This window comes from Acanthopagrus latus, chromosome 6 (genome assembly GCF_904848185.1).
Source record: "Acanthopagrus latus isolate v.2019 chromosome 6, fAcaLat1.1, whole genome shotgun sequence".
Lineage (NCBI taxonomy): Eukaryota > Metazoa > Chordata > Actinopteri > Spariformes > Sparidae > Acanthopagrus > Acanthopagrus latus.
In genome coordinates, this window is record NC_051044.1 from 33962984 (window position 1) to 33984087 (window position 21104).

At 43.0% G+C, this 21104-nt stretch overlaps 1 protein-coding gene across 6 annotated transcripts in view; it reads right to left on the reverse strand.

Moving 5' to 3' along the window:
* plekha6 (pleckstrin homology domain containing, family A member 6) overlaps positions 1 to 21104 on the reverse strand; it is a 208910-nt gene that overhangs the window by 145212 nt on the left and 42594 nt on the right. For all 6 annotated transcript variants that reach the window (XM_037101582.1, XM_037101584.1, XM_037101583.1 and 3 more), the window contains exon 2: positions 17794 to 17877. The gene's annotated coding sequence lies outside the window, so the exon portion shown is untranslated. The remainder of the gene's footprint in view (positions 1 to 17793; positions 17878 to 21104) is intronic.

Here is a 21104-nt window from a genome sequence, read left to right on the forward strand (position 1 = left end):
TCCCTTCGTGGTCCATCCGACATCGTTTTAATAATTCCCTGTCATATAGCATCTCCAACAAATTCGGCTGTGAAACACAACCACTGTCTCTTCTGTTGTTCTGTAGCTGGGACAGAATATAGGCACTTATGTTGATTTTAACAACCAACAACAGAGCAATTCGTGTGTCCGGCTCTGAGCGACTACATTGCAAAACACTGCTAGCTTACAGATGGACACACTGAACTTCACCTCTGGGATGAACGTCCTCCTCTCGGATATCTCCTATTATCGCACAGAGGAGGCTGGCCTATGAACATCTCTCCTTTTGTTACGTAATGACAGGAGCTGAATCTGAACAGCCTGTAGGAGCACCATTTTACTGGTGGGATTTGTTTGATTTTCTCATATGGGAGTTGGCAGGCTCAGGGAGCACCAGTTTATATATGTGGACAGCAGAGAAAATGTGGGTTAGATTCAGATTCAGTGTGATCTACACATCCTCACCTTTCTCTGTTTTGCATACACAGAGTTAATGTGATTATAACACTTTGAGGTTGCAGGCTGGCTCTTGACTCGAGGCACATAACAAGGGTTGAGGTGCACCATATTCTGGTCTGACCTACCCAGTGGGGTAAGGGAAAGGAGCTGTATGCATCCTTCCTATTAGCACACAGCAAGTTCAGGCTCCTCTCCTCTCCAGTAGGACAGCTCACATGCTGTGAGTTCGGTAGTGCTGTGTCCATGGTCAAGTGGTTGAAGTCACCGGAGATAGCAATGAATGCACTTGGGTGTTGAGTCTGTAACCTGGCTACTGGGAAGTGGATGATGTCACACCCGGGGGGGAATGTAAACAGTCATTTCACAACGTGTGAAAACTCCAGAGGTAGATAATATGGTCAGGGTCCACCAGCAAACAGTTCAATGTCCGGAGAACCAATACGCTCTCCTTGACGGTAATATGAGTAGGACTGCACCACCTGTTGTTATCTAGAATATGATCTTGATCTGGACGCCATGCTGGCGAGCTTTATAGCAAGCTGCTTATTTCTTGTTTAACAATGTAGTTGCTGTGCAATAATGGCTTGGCTGAATGAGAGAAGTATTTTTACAGCAAAAATAAAGGCCAAAACTCTCTCCATCAGCATGTTTGGAGAGGGCACAACTTAAGTAAGCTATTCAAAAACAGTCAAAACAATATACTGAATAAGTAGCTTGTGAAAGGTGACCTGTGAGCGGCTGGATGATGTCAAAGAAAAGTGGTAGACTCTGGTCAGGTTTCCCAATTTCCAAGTCTTTATTACTCAACTCACAATAGCAGCAACAGACGAAATGATAATGAATGTAGTAGTTCCAACCAGCAACACAGACAGATGATAACTGGTGCCTTATATACTGTGCCACCATTAACTATTACTGGACTCTTCCACTCCTGAGGTAATATTAAAATATTATCAAATGGCTTTCTTACCAAATGATAATTTCCCATTTTACATTTAGCACATAATATTTACAACTCTTCTGTTACTGCTATTCCTCCACCAATGAACACATAAAATATATTTACAATAAATGGAAATAACCCCCCAACATTTGAACCCCCCCCCCCCCCACACACACACACACACACTTCCTTTCCTGTCACTTGGTTTCTCCCGGAACATTTATCAAGGTGCCCGTGTCACAGGCAGACACAGGACCGGACAGGTAAGTGTTAACACAAACAACTTCACTTTGTAAATGTACAGCATTCACTCACACTTCTACCACCCAATATTGCACCACACATATTTACCAGTAAAACTCTGCACACACATCACACTATGTTATCATTTCAATTACACACAGTCTTTCGTCGGAGCTCAACTTCACTCTTCTCTCTTGTAGGCGGAGCCGAGTGCCGCACCTGCCCAAAGACATGCAATCACCTGTGCAAATCAGCAATGTGCAAACTGTACTGTGGAAACCTTGGCAAATACAGTGCTATCATGATTGAAGTGCAAAGTGCCATTATTCCTGTACCTTTTAAGTTGTTGTGCAAAGGAACATAATTAAACACATGTGCAATATGTACAAGTAACGAAATGTGCTTTGTTACAAGCTAAAAAGTAGGAAAGTATAGAAACAGGCAGGAGTGACCACAACAGGCTGTATGCATGGTTGCACATGCACATTAACATGGTAATTTCCTCTGTCTGGCCAAGCGGGAATTGGACTGAATAGTAGAGTACAGATCATTCGAATCATGGACAGAGTACATAAGATAACTTTGTTGTCGTCGTCTCGTTACCATGGGTTAGCTTTCTTGTGAGAGCGGATTAACTACAAATTGACTAATGTAGCAATGTACTGTCTTGAGTGGATTATGTCAGGGGCTGATCTGGCTGTTCCTACTTACATTCACAGTAGCAGTCACAGTAGTCATTTGGTTTTGTCACATTTTTAGATGTATAGCCTGTATTTCTAGTTTGTACTGGCCATCCCATGATTTTTTTATTTTTTTATTTTTTTTGTTATGCAAGTTGTGTTAATGTGCAACCTTGGAAAAAATATATTAGTCAGTTTGGAAGTCATGACTCGGTTTCCAGAAGTTGGGAAATTGGTCCCACTGATTATCTAGCTAATATAAGTCTGTGGGCTGTGTGTGTGTGTGTGGTGTGTGTGACCAAGCAGTAAGGATACTGTACCCTTTTATATGCTGGCTTACTGCAGGGTTGCTTTAGTAGTAGTTGTACTAGAATTAGTTGTTCAGTGTTTCACTGTTCAGTGTTTAATGTTAGTCTATCTTCAACAACAGCGTAATAATAAACCAGTGTTTTACTGCTTTTTAGAATTACAACTGAATGCATGTCTTCTAAACCTCAGTAGTTTAGAAGACATGAGAATGTGATTAAACTCATATTGATAATAATTTGTTGACACAAAACAAATGGCAATTGAAGATCACTCACTAGCCCTTTTTAGATGGAAAAGGCAGCACATTTGCTCCAAGGTAAGGGCAGCAATGTGCCGGCCTGTCTTAACCGAGGCGTAATATTCCTCCTTTTCCAAAAGCTGAGGTAGGCGTAAACATGTGACGTGACGTAAAGCTTGAAGTCAGGCTGTGAATAGTGACATAGAATTTTTCTTCAAAACAAGAGCTTAACAATGCATCCCATTGGACTTTAGAACTGGGTTCTTAGTGGGGGGCTTTTAATTTGAAAGTAGCGACTGTCCTTAGCTTGCCAACACAACAACAAGCTAACACAACCAAACAGCTACAGAGACTGAAGAGACGCTGCATCTCCTGGATCTCTGCAGCTGTCCAGTTGTTCATCTTAATGTCCGCGGATGAAGTGATGGACTGACTGCTGTGATCAGCTGTTTCTTGGTTTTAAAACTCCCCAGCTGTGGGTCGCACAACAGTGCAGGTCATTAACACCTCCGCCCACCTCACTCAGAGGCCGGCACATTTCTGCCTCATTTTTAGATAGCAGGCGAGGCAGAAATAAGTGAACCCTCCGAGGCGGAAAATCAGCGGACCAAAACAGACCCCCAATTTGCCAGCCTCTGTCTAAAACCGCGGGCCGAGCCGCCAAAAAGACAGGCAAATTGGTGGCTTGATGCTCTGTCTAAAAACGGCTTTTTCTACACAGGATACACAGCTAAGTAGTTAGGTTTCTACAAGTACTTTTACTAATTTTACATTAATCTACATATTGTGTTATCAAGGCCTTTTCTGACTTTGAGTCCCTGCCCCTCTATAATCATGTGCACGTCACAATCGTCATAATCATGCTGTCACACAGCATTATTATTTATCCATAAAAATACCATTTTATTTTAGGGTATGTGGTGAGGGATGCTTCAACATGTCACAAGTGTGCATATAGTTCTGTATTTTGTGCTGTAGTTTGAAGTGGCTCGGTTCTGGAGCATTGATAATTGGCCCCAGCTGGAAGTCATGCCGACTCACGGATTTGTAGGTGTGGGGCTGAAGAAACTCACACACCAACTGTTAATTGCTCCATGGAGGAGTTCAGTTTAGCAATTGGAGAAACAGTTGGTTATGAATCTGTAAAGTCCGCATCTAGAATGAATAATGGAGTCGACATTTTCCTGGGCAGTGTTGATAAAGTGAGTGTGGTTGTAAAGTGAGGTGTGGTGACCAAGGCTACCTTTGTACAGGTGATGCTGCTAGTTAATCCAGCCAAAAATATCATCTTGTCCAAAGTCCCTCCATTCATTAGTAATGACATGATGCTGAGAAAACTGGTGAGACATGGACAGTTAATGTCTCCAATTAAACTGATTCTTCTAGACCAGTGGTCCTCAATAACTGGAGGCCACAGGAGACCAACGCCATACTGAGACACTTAAAGGTGCAGTTGGTAACTCTTATAAAAGTAAGTTTTTGTCATGTTTGCCAAAACTGTCCCGCCTACTGCTCCTCCTGCAAATTGCCAGAATCCACCACAACCGAACAAAAAGAACCAATCAGAGCCAGGATGGTGTCTGATGAGCATCTGACATCTGTCAATCACTGCTAACGTACACGCAGCTCCCTCCCCCTTCCTCCTCCTCAGCTCATGGTAGCACTCAGTCAAGCTCATAGAGTGACTTAAAGAGCTTAGAGAATGAAATGGCAACAACCATCACAGAGGAAAAAAATCTACCGAAAAACTACAACTACAAGACACTAACAAAGACAAGTAAAAAGAGGAGTCCAGAAGAAAAAAAAAGAATTAGGCAGAGCTCGGGATAAAACCAGAACAAACATCGGAGTGGCTTTTCATAGGTGGAGGGAACTCCGTGATCTGGAAGGATTCAAAACCGATGCAAAGTTGGTAACTTTTCTGCTTGACAATTTGTAATGACCCCTGCTTGATTTAACAAATGTTTGATTTAATTTTCGGTGGGCCTTGACAGCTGATTGTAATTGTTACACTAGTACTCCGTAGTGCATGTGATGTTAATGTGATGTCCACCGACCAACCGAGAGAAGACCTGACTGCTCCATAGAGTATGTTATAAGCATACTAAATGTTATTAAGCCTATCTTAATTTCTCACCATCTCAGCCACTATCTTCTGTACCAACAAAGAATGTTCAGAAACCTGCATAAGGTTTTTTACATGCAACAGTATCCTGGTTTCTCAAAACTGGGATAACATGTTTACATGTGCAAAATATAACCAGGATACTCCAAAAACACGATCATATTCAGGATGCTAGTTAGCTGTTATTATTTAGACTGTGGCCAGTTGTGTTCAAGCTGTCACAGCTAGATACTGCCTCCCTGATGGTTCCTGAAATCTATAAAAGGCACAATAAAGTATTTAAAACAAGTCAGGCCTCATCTGGCAAGGCCAAACTCAAAATTTCACACTACAACAACCAAGGCATCATTTTGACTGTTTCAAACGTTCAATGTAATAACTTTGTTGAAATAAAATCCATGTAACTATAGGACCCTGACTCTTCCTAAATGTGTTTAAATATTACATCCAATTCTTTATTCTCTTTCCACAGGTCAGAGATTGCTACAGACAGAGGCATGCTGTTGCACTTTGAAGAATAAAGGATCTTCCAGCAAAAATAAAAGTTTATGTTGACCTTGACTGAAAACTAACTGTGCATCTTTACTCTGCATACAACCTACAGTGTTATATCACTTGGAAAAATAAAGCTTGACAATATTTATAGAGTTATTACTTGTTTTTGATAAGCATATTTGCTTTTGAGAAATGCATGCCTAGACCCAGACACAATGATTCAAATTTCTTATACTGAAGGTTAGTTTTTTAAACTAGTCCGAGGGGTATTTCAATAAAATAAGGTACTGTGTTTGTTTTTGCATGTGTGCAATTAGAAACAAATCACTTTACATTTTATTAGATAAATAATGAAATCACAAATATTTTGATATGTAAATTTCGAACAATATAAAAAAGACAAATCTATGTACAGTATTGCACAACACTCAGAAATACAAATGCACATCTCAGGTGCTGTTGAAGGAGCAGCAGAGGCTGAGTGGCTGAAGACATCACAGATGAGGCTGGTGTCCCGTGCATAGGTTTGTTCCAATATGTGGCGTACCTGATGTACATCCAAGCACTGAATTTGCTCCTAGTAATTACAAGATAAAGTATATACTAGTAAAATTGATGTTTACTGAGGTTCATAACATCCAGAGCTAAACAGCTAACAACTATTACCTTAGATACAATGATAATTGTTTGTGTTTAAAAACAGACTATTACTACTGAGACTACTTACACATTCAAATGCAATCCTCTGCAATCTCAAATGTTCGACGCGAGCAATGTAATCTGCACAGAGGCCATTGGGTGTTTGGCCCACACGGCGCCTTCTGCCCCGGCGTCCATGGCTCCCTTGTCTACCTGTGCTCGTAGAAGCAGCTGCTGGGGTGTACTCTTCATCTGAGCCCAGTGTCTCAGTCTCAAACTCTAACCATATCAATGAATAAAAATCTCACACATTTTGCAATGCAACAAATGTAAATAAGCTGCTAATTTACTGGCGTGACTGAAGTAATGTGCTAAGCTAAATACTACACTCTCTCACCTTCCATCACGTGCAGGTCATGTGTGTCGCCTCTTCTTGGGTAGGGACTTTGGAGGCAGGGCAGGAGTGCAGTGGAGAGGAAGAGGGAAGGGTCTGAAAGTTGTACTTGTTCAAATGTCTCCTCTCTCTCCTCCAAGTTACCAACTGCACCTTTAAAGTCTTTTTTAGCACACTTGCTGGGTGTCTCAGTTCAGGGGCTTGTGGTTAGGTCCTGCTTTCAGAATGTAGCCCAGATGGATCTTGAGGAAAAAAATACACATTTGGAGTGATGTCTTGGAGGAGCTCTTTGATCTCCAGACCTAAAATTGTGATTCCTGTCTGTCTCCTACCCCCCTGCCGATACACATAAAACCAAATATTTAATCAAACCACGTCTAGACCCGATTTAATCACTACGTTAAATGTGATCAAACTGATGTCATCAGCTGTGATGAGTTGATTCACACTCTCTAAAAGGACACTGGGCAGGTGCTAACTTACAGTAACTAGTGCATTGCCCGTAGGAAGCATGTATTCCTATAGAGTGGGAGGTTAAGTAGTTTTTGCATTGATGGCCAAATGAGGTTGTGTTTGAAGGTGGGACGTCAGGGTTATAATTGGCTGTTTTTGACTACTTTTGATTTTACCATTATATTTCACCTTAAAAAGTATTTACCTTGCCTTGTTTAGTGTCATTATTTTCACAACCTCACATGTGTGACTGTACAGTTATTTTTTTCATTTTGACATAGTGTATTAACACTATGGACCTAAAAATCACAAAATAACCTAAAATCAGAGTAGGAAAAAGTTAGATTTTTTACTGTGAAAACCACAAATATGTTTCATGAACCAATTGTATTAGTTAAAATGCAAATATAAATTGTTGTTTGCTAAATTTGTGCATACGTTTTTGAAATTTACAAAGTTATATGTAACTATTTCCATTTAAATGCAGACAGTGCCTCAGGCTCAGGGCCTCTCAGCTCATTCCTGCCTGTTCCACATTCAGCATCTCCTCCTTGTTTTGACTCACAACACAAAAAACTGCGTGGTGGACATTATTTATCCTAAGTTCAGTTTTGGATGTGTCTACTCAGGCAGTGGGCCGTGGGGGTGAGCTAGCAGCTAGCTACACACGAACATCCACAGATTCCGATTCCAGTTTGTTGTCCTCACGTATCCGGATCTCCTCAGACTGGAACTCGGTCTGAACTCATTTAGTCTCATTAATCCAGAACAGTCTGTTTAGATGCAGAGAACGGGACCGAACCGCCACCAAAAGTCCAGCTCGTGCCGCTGCAGGTATAAATTGCTAGCAGAATTGATAAAGTTTTTATGAAATAATTACTAACGATATCTTTGTAGTCCAAACTAATCCGACGTTGCACATCCAGGTCAGCCTGATCTTGATCTGCAGAGATATTTGGGGCACACACACACACACAGACAGAGATTCCTTGCTTTTGTAGAGAGACATAGTTGGAAGATGTTCTCTCCTCTGATGAGCTCTATGCTGCCTGCAGAGCATGCAGAGCTGGAAAGCTCCTGGAACAGATATTCTACCTGTAGTTTTTTATTAGTATTTCGGGGAGGTGGTAGGGGGAATCTGCTGGCAGTACTGAGTGATAGTCTCGCCGGAGGGTGATTTCCACTGAGCTGGAGGAGGGAGGTCCTTATATTACTGACTAAGAAAGGTGACCTGCAGTGACCTGGAGGTCTGTGTCACTGCTCTGCTCTGAGTATAAGTTCTCTTTCAAAGGTGTTGGTAACCAGGCTGAGCATATAATAGAACGAGAGATTCAGTGTGATCAGACCTATCTACTGGACAGGCTGATTTCTGCTATTATTTTGATTCATGACTTTATAGAGACCTGTAAACTGTTTGGCCTCAAAGCTGGTATCATAGCAGTTGACTGGAAAAAGCTTATGGCTCACCTTGAGTGCCTCTGGTATTTGTCCTGGTATTATTGATAAACTTTAAATCAAATGGAGGTTTGTGCTCTCCTTTTCAGGCTCAAAGGGGAGTTAAACAAGGCTGAGGACTAACCATTACAGCCAGTAATTACCACAAAATGTGTTCAAAATAATCATAGAAAACTACTCTGTACAATAAAGTAGAATTTATTAATGAGAGCAAATCAATCAATTCAATAGTACTTCAATCAACAAAAATGTATAATTTAACTACAGCAGCTAAACTATGAAACCAAAACACAAAGACAAACTCAAACAACAAATAACAAACAAGTTATGTGTGGGTATGTGTATGTGTCTCTGTGTCAGAAAGCCAAGGAAAGAAAGCCAAGATAGTGGTCTCAGAGAAAGAGAGCCAAGATGGCAGAGAGCCAAGATGGTGGACGCCATCTCTAGGAAGATGACATCACGGAGTGTTCAAGCCTGCATGAGGCTTGAACAAACCATGACTGAACACTGTTTTCTCACATGCTTTTTTGAATACACACAAGACATTGTTCGACAAAGGTAGCAATCCTACCATGGGACGCCCATATCTAATATTATGGTGAGGTATGCGTCACTTGAACATAAGTGTGTACATGTACATTTGGGTTAGTGGAGAAAGAGAGCGACAAAGACAAAAGAGCTAACGCTCAAAGCATAGGAAATAGGGAGGAACAGCTGTGGAGACACGATACTCGCCTTCCTGTCACTTAGCGACCATTGGACAAATTCAGGCTTGAATCACCTTCAGCTGATCCTTGACAGGAATGCGGCTTATTGAATTCTCACACAGCACCAAAGCTTAAACTCTATCTCCAAAGAGTGGAGAGGCCTTAATCAGCTTGTGATGGGAAAAAAAGGAAAAACAAGCTACAAGCAACATTTTACAGTGTAAAACTTACAGAAATTAAAATGACTCAGCAGTCCACAAACTCACAAACAATGTAGCCTTTAAGCATACAATGCACACAAACCTGTAGTATCTTCCCCAACAGAACTTAAGCCTCACTTGTAGTGCATGTCTCTCTTCAATCCATCTTGTTGCAGTGTCTTGCGGTGGCTGTTCAAACAGTGGAATCAGCATGGGGAAAAAGAAAACAGGTCAAAGTAGTATTTTCTGAGGGGAATCCTCCTTCTGCAGACATGAGAGAGGCTGATTGCGCAGTATCTTCTCCGGATCTGGATTGGTTTGGTAAACACAGGGGAGTTTGGCTCGCTCAGTGAGATGAAAGACTGTGACCTCAAGAGCATCCTTACCAATTAAGTCCCCCCCACACTCCTTCCCCCAGTGACTGATCCCCCCACCCCACACAGATACTGCACTACTCTTGACTATTTTACATTTCACCTATACCCCACCTTTATTGCTGCTAATAACACTTTTATACTGTACAAACTGCTTTTCGTTTAGTACTGCCAGTGATATTTATATACTTTACATAGTGTACCTAGACCTACTTACACTCAGTTTATATACTGTAATATCTGCCTTTGCTGCACTATTTATAACGTCAATACTTTGCACTTTACTGCTTTTTGCACTTCTGGTTTGACACTAATTGCATTTCATTGTCTCTGTACTTGAATTGTGCACAATGACAATAAAGTTGATTCACAACTAAACTAATCTAATTTATCTGAGCAGAAAATAGAAAGCTATGGATGATGATGCTGTTTTCATGCTTGTAAACAAGTTCCAAAGAACATGGCAAAGCTATGTTCTTTGGAAATGTAATGAAGCCACGTCTCGCTTTTTCTTTTCTTTTCTTTTTTCTTTAACTTATTGACTTAACTGTGAAAATAGTCTACAGTAGTGTACTTGTTACCACAATTGTTGTGACAATAATTCTACCGAATTTGACGTCTGTCCACCAACCTACTGCCATCGTGCTCCTGCACCAGCAAACAGCGGGTTGACCTCCTGATTAACTGGCGTGCAGCTGCTGCCAATTAACCACTTTCCGGAGACTCCCGTTTCATGCAGCATGCTATCACAGGATATTCACCCTGATAGCCTGTTTGTTGCTGCTGCTCTTCCTGGAACCCTCAGCCCACTCATCAAACTGTTAGCCAGCCACCCCTCTCAAGAGGCTGGTAACGGACGCCAACTGCCAACTGCCAACTGCTAACTTAGCAGCTAACGAGATGGCCACAGTCTTCTCTGCCTCAACCAGACTCCTGGCACCAGCTTCTCTCATTCCATCAAGAGCTACCTCTCCTGGTCCTGCCTACTCCTGTCATACTGCCGATGAGCCTTTGTTGTTACCCCATGTCCACGGCTAATGGCGAACAGGTGGACACCCTTCGCAATTGGCATGATGTTGAATTACTCCGCTGTCCAACTGAGGAAATTCAGCAATTGCACAACTCCAACGTGCATCTCAATCATCAAACATCTTGGACTACTTCTCTGACCCCGTTACAATCACAGGAGCACCCGTCAAAAGTTTGTTTACTCCCAGTCTGGCCACTGAATCCCATCCTATGTTCAGCCACGCACACTGTTGCGTCTCATTTACGTCATCAGTACACTGTCGCCCCCCTTCTGGAATCACAGAATGGGGCCGAAAACCCGGAGTGGATCTCAGGCTGCTTCAGCCAATCCAGGGACTCACTATTCGTCCTATATGTCAAAATTGAACTGTTTAATGCACAATCTCTCAAACAAATATTGTTTCATACATGACCACATCCTGGAGAAGCATCTGGATTTAATGTGCCTCACAGAAACTTGGCACAAACCAGATGTGTTTTCTGTTTTAAATGAGACCTGTCCTCGAGGGGCCAAGGTAACGCGTATGCAAGCAGACGCGTTTCCTAGGACCAGCAGTGCTAGGAGCCCTATTGTAATTGTACTGTAATTGTAAATTTTGTCCGATCTGTGTGAAACTTGGGACATACACTCTTCTGCTGGATCTGATGTAAAGTTATCAGAACTAAATGCTATTAATACCAAATTGAGCTCCAAATTTTGGCCACTAGGGGGTGGTAAAAATAAGGGAAGTTTAAATCTCTTGAACGGCTCCACCGATTTTTACCAAATTTGGTCGGTATGATGTAGGGCCAATCCTGAGGCCATTTCTTCAAGGTGGTCATGAGTGGTCAGTGTAGGCATGGCTTATTACAAGATAAACTACAAACATTAATTTCAGCCAAACTATTATGCTGAGAGCTTTGAAATTTATATGGTACATATAGTTCTTCCATACCAAAAATTGCACATGTACTCCACTAGGTGCCGCTATAATGGATGTAATCGCGTTTTTGCCTGTAACTTACACATTTTAAATAACACACTCGCAAACTTCATATCCATATGTACCCTGAATATAGCTGGGTTTTCTGACATAGGACATGCCCACTTCTGCTGCACATTTCGTTCGCTAAATTGCCACATATGCAAAAACTATTTTTTCAACCTCCTCCTACAATTTAAGTGCCATCTGCCTGATACTTTGTACATAGAATCTCCAGATGTGTCTGATGAAAAGTTGTCAAAATAATTTTGGTACTCCAAAAAATTTGCTAGTTAAAACCACACAATATTTTCTTTTTTTTTGCTAGCTAAAAAACACAAAAAAAGCTTTCGACATCAAACTTAAGTCAATTGTTCCCGAAGTCATCCAGAGGCTATCTGCCAAATTTGGTGCAAATTGGCCTATAGGTGGCACTGTCACGGATGTAAATGCATTTTTGCCTTTAACTTATAGATTTTAAAGAACATATTCGTAAACATCATGTTTATGTATTTCCCAAATATAACTAAGATTCTGACGTAGGCCCCACCCACTTCTGCTGCACTTTTCCTTTGTTAAGTCACCATGCACTAATCAACATAAATGCATTTTCCCTTGTCACTCTCATTTTTTGGTGCAGTAATAGAAATGTAATGAAACAGTACTGATGTGGGGTCACTCCTGAGGCCAGCCATATAGTTAAGTAACAACTGGTCTGGTGACTGCCACGGCTCAGACGTTGGTCTGTGTCCTCACTTTTGCCCTGAGCTTGTCATCCTTTGGGGCCAACTTCTGTGGGCTCTGTGGTGCATGGTTGGTCTGGTCTAATGACATGAAACTCAGGTTACTACTTCCCCATGAGCCCCTGAGCTACTGTGCAAAATTTCAGGTGATGAACACAAGGTGGCACTCTTTAAATTGAAGAATTTTATACCTCCACAACAGCTCACAGGATTAACATGAAACTTAGTACAATATCTATGTGTTCCCTAAATTCAGCTGAATTGTGTGGTGTAGGCAACGCCCACTTTCGTGGTAACTTTCCATTTGCTAATACATGACAAATGAAAAACGTACTTTTTCAAACTCCTCCTAGGTAATTTGACCGATTTGCACCAAACTTTGCATGAAGCATCTCATTAGCTGCCTTGATAATGGATACAAACCTCTGTTGAAGTATCTGTATGTCAACACAGTTGTAGTCCTCTCATTATTTGTTCTTCATGTAGATTGCAGGGAGTTCTTCTGATTTTACCATATATTATTTAATACCAGTGGGAGCAGGCCATCAAATAATAAAGGAACGGCTTCCTCAATGGAAGGTGTTGTGTGAACAAGCCCGACAGCAGCCACAGCCTGACACGCGCGGCCTGTGAGGGCCCGTTCATTGCCTCATTCAATCGTTAATGAGATCTTTTGGATTCTGTTCATCTTGATTTATTGACTGTGGTATTTTATGTCTTGTTTATCATTGTGGTTTCTTCTCATTGGGAGCAAGACAATTCCTATGTATTGTTTAGAGAGTTTTGATAAACTTGTATGTATGTACATGTATATACAATTTAACTTCTATATACCTCTACTATTAACATGGTGCTGGTCAATCTCGTGCGGTGACGTTGTTGTTTTGGTCGATGCTTGCATCCACTCAAGGAGTACAAGCAAGACCGCTAGAGTAAGCACATCACTTCACTTGCTAAAGAGAGCCTTTTTTTAATCTTATCCAATGTCCCGTGAGCGGTAATATTAATAAAACATACCATGTTTATATAATAAACAATAATATATATTTAAATATAGACTACAGTCTAAATTAAACAAATATTTAGTGCTTTATCGTATACAGCTGGACATGTTTCAGTTTCCTGAAGACGTTTCACCTCTCATCCATGAGACTTCTTCAGTTCTAACTAACTGGAGGGAAGCTGCAGGCTTTTAAACTCTTCGTGGGACTGTCCTTACAGAGTCGTCGAAGACGTGTGAGCTCTGACTTGAGTTGTTAGGGCCTCTTGTTGGTGGTTTGTCTGCTTCTGAGCCTCCTGATTTGACTTCCATTCCTTCAGTCTACCATGACATTGGAGAGGTTTTCAGTAAGAAACGAGCTCTTTCTCTGCCTCCACATCGTCCCTATGACTGTGCAATTGATCTCCTCCCAGGTGCTCCCCTGCCCTCTAGTCGACTGTATAACCTCTCCCGTCCTGAGAGAGAGACTATGGAGAAATACATCCACGACTCTTTGGCTGCAGGTATAATCCGTCCCTCCTCCTCCCCTCTGGGTGCTGGTTTCTTCTTTGTGTCCAAGAAAGATAACTCTCTGCGACCGTGTATTGACTTCCGTGGACTTAACAGCATCACCATTAAGAACAAATATCCATTGCCTTTGATCAGTTCTGCTTTTGAGCCTTTACAGGGAGCCACCATCTTCTCCAAACTGGACCTACGGAACGCTTACCATCTCGTCAGGATCAGAGAAGGAGACGAATGGAAGACAGCTTTCAACACCCCCTTAGGCCACTTTGAATACTTGGTAATGCCTTTTGGTCTCACTAATGCTCCAGCTGTCTTCCAGGCCCTAGTTAATGATGTCCTCCGTGATTTCCTCAACCGCTCTGTGTTTGTCTATCTGGATGATATTCTCATCTTCTCCAGGAGTACAGAGGAACATGTCCAGCATGTCAGACAAGTCCTTCAGAGACTTTTGGACAACAAACTGTTTGTGAAGGCTGAGAAGTGTGAGTTTCATGTGACATCAGTGGCTTTCCTGGGATACATTCTGGAGAGTGGGCAAGTGAAGACAGACCCAGCCAAGACACAGGCCGTTGTGGAGTGGCCCAGACCAACTTCCCGTAAGCAGCTTCAACAATTCCTTGGTTTTGCTAATTTCTATCGCAGATTCATCAGAGATTACAGTCGTATTGCTGCACCCCTTACCAGGCTCACTTCCCCTTCACTCCCCTTTTCCTGGACTCCAGAAGCTGAAGCTGCTTTTGGTGATCTGAAGAAGCGTTTCACCTCTGCACCAGTCCTCATTCACCCTGATCCTTCTCGCCAGTTCGTGGTGGAGGTTGATGCTTCTGATACAGGGGTTGGAGCTGTTCTCTCTCAGCGTGCTGCTTCTGATCAGAAGCTACATCCCTGTGCTTTCTTCTCCTGTCGGCTGTCACCTGCTGAGCGAAACTATGATATTGGTAACCGTGAACTTCTTGCTGTGAAATTGGCCTTGGAAGAATGGAGACACTGGTTGGAGGGAGCAGAGCAGCCATTTATTGTCTGGACCGATCATAAGAATCTGTCCTATATTCAAACGGCAAGACGCCTCCCGTCAAGCCCGGTGGACTTTGTTCTTTGGTCGATTCAACTTCACTTTAACCTATCGTCCTGGATCCAGTAACATCAAACCTGATGCGCTCTCCCGCCAATTTGGCTCCGAGGAAGCTCCCTTAGCCCCATCCACCATTCTTCCTCCATCCTGTGTGGTAGCAGCTGTAACCTGGGAGATTGAGGATGTCGTAAAAAGGGCCCAGCAACTCCAACCAGACCCTGGCACAGGTCCAGCTAACCGCCTCTTTGTCCCGGACGTGGTGCGGTCTCAAGTCCTCCAGTGGGCCCATGAGTCCCGGTTTGCCTGTCATCCTGGGATGAGCCGCACCCAGTCTCTCCTGAAACGGCATTTTTGGTGGCCCACTATGGTTACAGACTCTCGGGCATTTGTTTCTGCTTGTTCTGTGTGTGCTAGGGGGAAGGCATCGAACAAACCACCTGCTGGCCTGCTGCGCCCCTTACCTGTTCCAGGTCGACCTTGGTCCCACATTGCAGTGGATTTTGTTACTGGACTACCCTCCTCACAAGGTAACACAGTCGTTCTTACCATTGTGGATCGTTTCTCTAAGGCTGTGCATTTTGTGGCGCTTCCTAAACTCCCCTCTGCCCTTGAGACAGCTGAACTCCTGGTGCTTCACGTGTTTCGGCTTCATGGAATTCCCTTGGATATTGTGTCTGACCGTGGTCCTCAGTTCACCTCTCAGGTTTGGAAGGCATTCTGTCAGGCCCTTGGAGCTTCAGTAAGTTTGTCGTCTGGTTTTCATCCTCAGACCAATGGGCAAACAGAGCAGGCCAACCAAGACTTGGAGGCAGCTCTTCGTTGTATGTCTGCCAGGAACCCCTCCAACTGGAGTGTCCATCTTCCCTGGATAGAATATGCCCACAACTCCCTGACAAGCACTGCCACAGGTATGACCCCTTTTGAATGCTCTCTCGGTTACTTACCACCTCTGTTTCCTGCCCAGGAGGCTGAGGTTGCTGTCCCTTCAGTTCAGGCCCATCTTCGCCGCTGTCGTAGGATCTGGAGGGATGCCCGCTCTGCTCTGCACCGTTCTGGTGACCGCAATCGCCGCTACGCCGACCGTCTTCGGACACCAGCCCCCAAGTACCAACCAGGTCAGAAAGTTTGGCTGTGTTCGAAGGACATTCCTCTGAAGACTGTTTCTAGGAAGCTCTCCCCTCGGTACATTGGTCCCTATGAGATTGTCAGTATCATCAATCCATCCGTTGTGAAGCTCAAGCTGCCACGGTCTATGAGAATCCATCCCACTTTCCATGTGTCCCTGTTGAAACCTGTCTCTGCCAGTCCATTATGCCCTCCAGCCATTCCCCCTCCACCCGCCCGGATCGTGGATGACCATCCTGCCTTTACAGTCCGGCGGCTGCTGGACGTGCGTCGCAGGGGCCGCGGCTATCAGTACTTGGTTGACTGGGAGGGATATGGTCCTGAGGAAAGGAGCTGGATCTCTCGTCAGCTTATTCTTGATCCCTCTCTCATCCGGGACTTCTATCAGGAGCATCCTGACAAGCCTGGTAGACCACCAGGAGGTGGCCATTAAGGGGGGGGTACTGTCATGATGGCAGTCATGACTCTGTTTTTTCCCAGTGTTTCCCCTTGTTTTCCCCATCCTTGTGTTTCTTGTGTTTACCTGTGGGTCTCTCCTTGTGGTCCCTGTGTTTGTGTGTTGTGGGCGTGGCATACCTTCCTGGTCTCTGCTGGATAATCACCAGATCAAGCACACCTGTTGTTCATCAGCTCACCTGCCATCCATCAGTTCATCACCTCACCAGCATATAAACCCTGGCTTTTCACCCACACTTCGTCAGATCGTTTGTTCAGCTACCTTGGTCCACCACCATCTCCACCACTGGCTTGCCTGCTCTCCACCAACCATCTCCGACGACCTGTCCTCCGTGCCCACACCATTCCCTCAGCTACCTCACCGGACCACTCCTGCCAAATTATAATAAATTCCCTTGTTTGTCAAACTCCGTCTGAGTCTGCATCTTGGGTCACTTCCCTCGCAAACATGACAGATTGACCCAAACCAGCTTTATTGTGGGTTGCTAGGGCTAGGTGAGCCCAGATGTGAATGGTTGTTAATCTGGGGCGGCAACTCAGTACGGATACTGATGTGTACTGATAACAATGTCTTGTTCATGAGTGAGGGAATGATGGAGCGTGAGACTGACAGGCGGATCAGTGCAGCGGCCGTAGTAATGCGGTCGTTGTATCGGTCTGTCATGGTGAAGAGAGAGCTGAGCCGAAAGCAATTTGCCATCAGCACACCTGACCACACCTCATTTTAAGACCAACACACACAGGTGACTGCAAGTACATTCAGTATTTACTTCAACCAACCACTTGACAGCTGTCATTTTTACAGAATTGTGTGCCATTGTGACAGGAAAATTGAACTGACAAGCTTAAGGCCACTAGTCAGCTTCTCTAACCTCTGGGCTCAGCTGAATTGCCCACCTCTTATCACTACCAGCCCACCCTAATACAACAGGTAGCACTGGGCCTGATCCGAACAAATGCCAAGTACTTTTGGAAAGAGCCTGCCCTTTCCAAAACATTTTCCGAGAATAGCTTTGCAGGTCATTCCTTGTAACAAACCATCAAGTGCATCAAGTTAGTAAGTATAGGCTTCATAGTATGTATTTTGCAGTATGCAGGGCAGATAGGTGTGAATGCATGTAGTTATAAATCAAAGCTGTTAAATTCAGTTCATAGTTTACTTACAGCAGAAAAATGTCTATGGGTACCGTCTTTTCCAGCTGGATATGGCTCACTGCTGTTCCAGCTGGTCCATGGGGGTCATGTTGACTGAAAACAGACATAGATGACGGACATCAATCAACAGGACTGGATAAATCAACAAGATATTAAAGATGACGTTGCAGAACTTCAATCAACTGTCTTTATTGTTCAGTCAGGATGAATAACAAGGTGAACATTTATTACAGTTTGGGGTTTTAATTCACAGTTCATGTGTTGATCATTTGTCCGGCCGGATGTGGCCCGGGGCACCGCACAATGCCCAGGTCTGGCCCATACTCAAACCAATGGCCAAATCCCTTTATCCTGTTTTTTTTCCTCATGTCGTCCTTTACTTTGAAATCCCGACGCATACCTTTGTGATACTTTCACTTTATTACCGGGAATAGTTACTGTAAAAGTATCATAATTTTCATGGGTCTGATTGGGAGACTGCAGTCTGACCCACAGTAACTACCAGCAGCTCTTCAGAGCGGTTTCATTACGATTACTGTAAATGTTAGTAAATTCGCGCACTAGAAAATGTGTGGCTGATTTGACTAAGCTAACGCGAACCACGGCCGGCCGGGGTAGGGAGTCGCTGTGATAACTGCCCATTACTAGGACAGGAGCTAAAGTATAGAAACACAAATTGTCTAATTGTCTATCTATGACTGGTGGGGAAGATTTGCACGCTTGTAGTTATCGATTTGTGTTTGTTATCACACAAGTTCAGTTCATATTTGCACATATTCAAAGTTTGTCCACAAGTTCACTTTGTTTGATACAGGTGCACAAATATGTTTTGCACCAAATATACTATAACAATTGGTGCAAAAATATGAGCATGTCAGTTTTTTTATTTTTTATTTAAGACTTGTAAAATAGGATTTGTGCACCTGTAATTAAGAATGTGTGAATGTCTAAGTGTTGTGTTGTATTTGTGGAGAGAAAAAAAGTACACAACTCATAGAGTATATGACCAGACATTTATTGATACACATACACAATCACTGTACACAATTGCAAATTCCACTGTTACAAGTGCTCAAACCTTTTGCACCAATAATACCTTCATAGGCAGGAGTTGAAGGTGGCGCAGCATCACACAATTCCTAAACAAAACAACAAGGGTGGATTTAATATTATGGTATCCTCCTATTCATAGCAGGGCATGCTTGCCATTTATAAAAATGAAGAACACACATTATTTTCAAGACCATATTTTGATAAAGACAGAGATGATAAATTCTATTACTTCACAAATGAGGTTGGACGAGCTCTCCTTGCTCTCCGTGTGTGGATCAATGAATTGCAGCAGATTGAGGTTCCACAGTTGTCTCGCTGTCCTCGGTGCCCCTGAGCTTCCTGAAAGAGCCATGTTTTCATAGCGATTATAGGTCATATGAAGGTTATCCCATTTCCTCTGAACTTCTTTGCCTGAAAGACAGTTCAATGATATGTCCCTTTTTGCTTGTCTGATTTAAGCTAGTCAAGCAATTAGACTAGTAACATCAAACTGAATATCAACAACAAACACTCAAATTATGTGAACAGAGCACTAATTACAAAGCAAGCCATGGTAGTCATTTCGGGTTTCAACCAAGGCAGACAACATTAACCAATCTTTTATTTACTATTTTATTTACAATTTCATGTTTGCGATCACTGTCTTGTTTTTCATGCATTGTCATGCTAATACATTGATTGCAAGTTGTGCAAAAATAGGAGATAATACCTGATAAATGGAGCTCGCTTTTGATCTCACGCCACAGTTTATCCCTCCTATTCCGGTTGGAATAGCACTGTAGCGTGATGTTGTACAAGGGTGGTCTCTCTTCCACACGTGCAATCAGCTGCTGCTCCATTTCTTTGGTCTGCGCAGCCATGGCTTCCAGAAATATATAGAAATATTCAAAAAATGGTCACTTCCACCCCTCCCACACACTGCGCTGAATCGCTGGCACACTGCCAATCAGAATGGTCATTGAACAGTTAGCACACAACAAATCAGAGTATACAACTGCGTCCAAGCCTAAGACTTCCAACACTCTCAGACTTTGCTTGCTGAATCTGACCAGACACCGTCCGCGCGGTTCTAAAATCTTCCAACACAGCTGAACACACTGAACAGATTTGTTTACTGAACTCATCCGAGTCTCCCCAACGTTTCAGATGTCCAACAGAGGTAAGGAGGTCATAGGAGGGGCAATTCTCTAAGCCTAAGTTATTAAAAGGACAGCAACTAGGATGACACTGTCAAGGAAAAAAATCACAGGGTCACTGACCTGGGGACAGCATGATCAACAGACACATCAGCAAGTCACTTTTTTGGGGAAGGAAGGATTAACAACTGTCATTAAGTATGTAATCACTCTTCTGTAGTGTACAAGTCAGAACAATTTGGAAGACTGCAGAGAACACTGTGGGTCATCTCTCCATGCTTCATCTATAACAGAGACCTGATTCATCACATCAAGTCTAAAATTCTTCAGAGAAATACCAATCTCTACCTCAACAAGGAGAATTTCCCCTACAAGGAGTTTCATCCTTGTTCTTGGATGATATATTGGCAGACTACACAGGGCTCCAGGATGCCACGTTTTTCAGATGCACATCAGCCCAAAAATATGTAAAGTCTTACTAAACATTTTAATTGGTCTCACCACTGCACCTTATATGAGGCAGGTCAGATTAAAATGTATTCATTAAAACATTTTATTACAAACATCAACTGAGTGTATAGAGACAATTCAATACACAGTGTATTGCAATATTTCATGTACATCTTGCATATGTGCCACGCGTGTCTGTGTGTGTTGGTGCATGTGTGAGTCCCCACTCTCTTTACACCCACATTTCTCGCAGGTGAACGGGAGAAGACTGAAGATTGTCTCTGTTTATAAAGGATATTTAGGATAAAGCTATTCCATACACAAGAGCTAGGCTATATAGCATGTGATGACCTGCTGTTTGTGGAACCTAACACTGCAGTAAAGCTCAGTTGGCTCTGTTGTTAATGTTAAAAAAGCACCTTCATTTCCGTGATCCTCATCAGTAACTGCTGTGTGTAAATGTACTTGATAGATAAGCCCTGTCACATACTGGCTTTCATACTTCCATGCATATATTTTCTACAAATAAATGCTGTAGAGATGCACTTAGATGCCAGACCCAAATGCCCAAGTGCAAACATATTACTGGGTGCACCTAAGCTGTGTGCTGGTGCTCGTCAATAAAAAAGTTTGGCCACCAGTAAAAACGGTGTAAAAGGGTTGTCTGGAGCTTTGACCAGA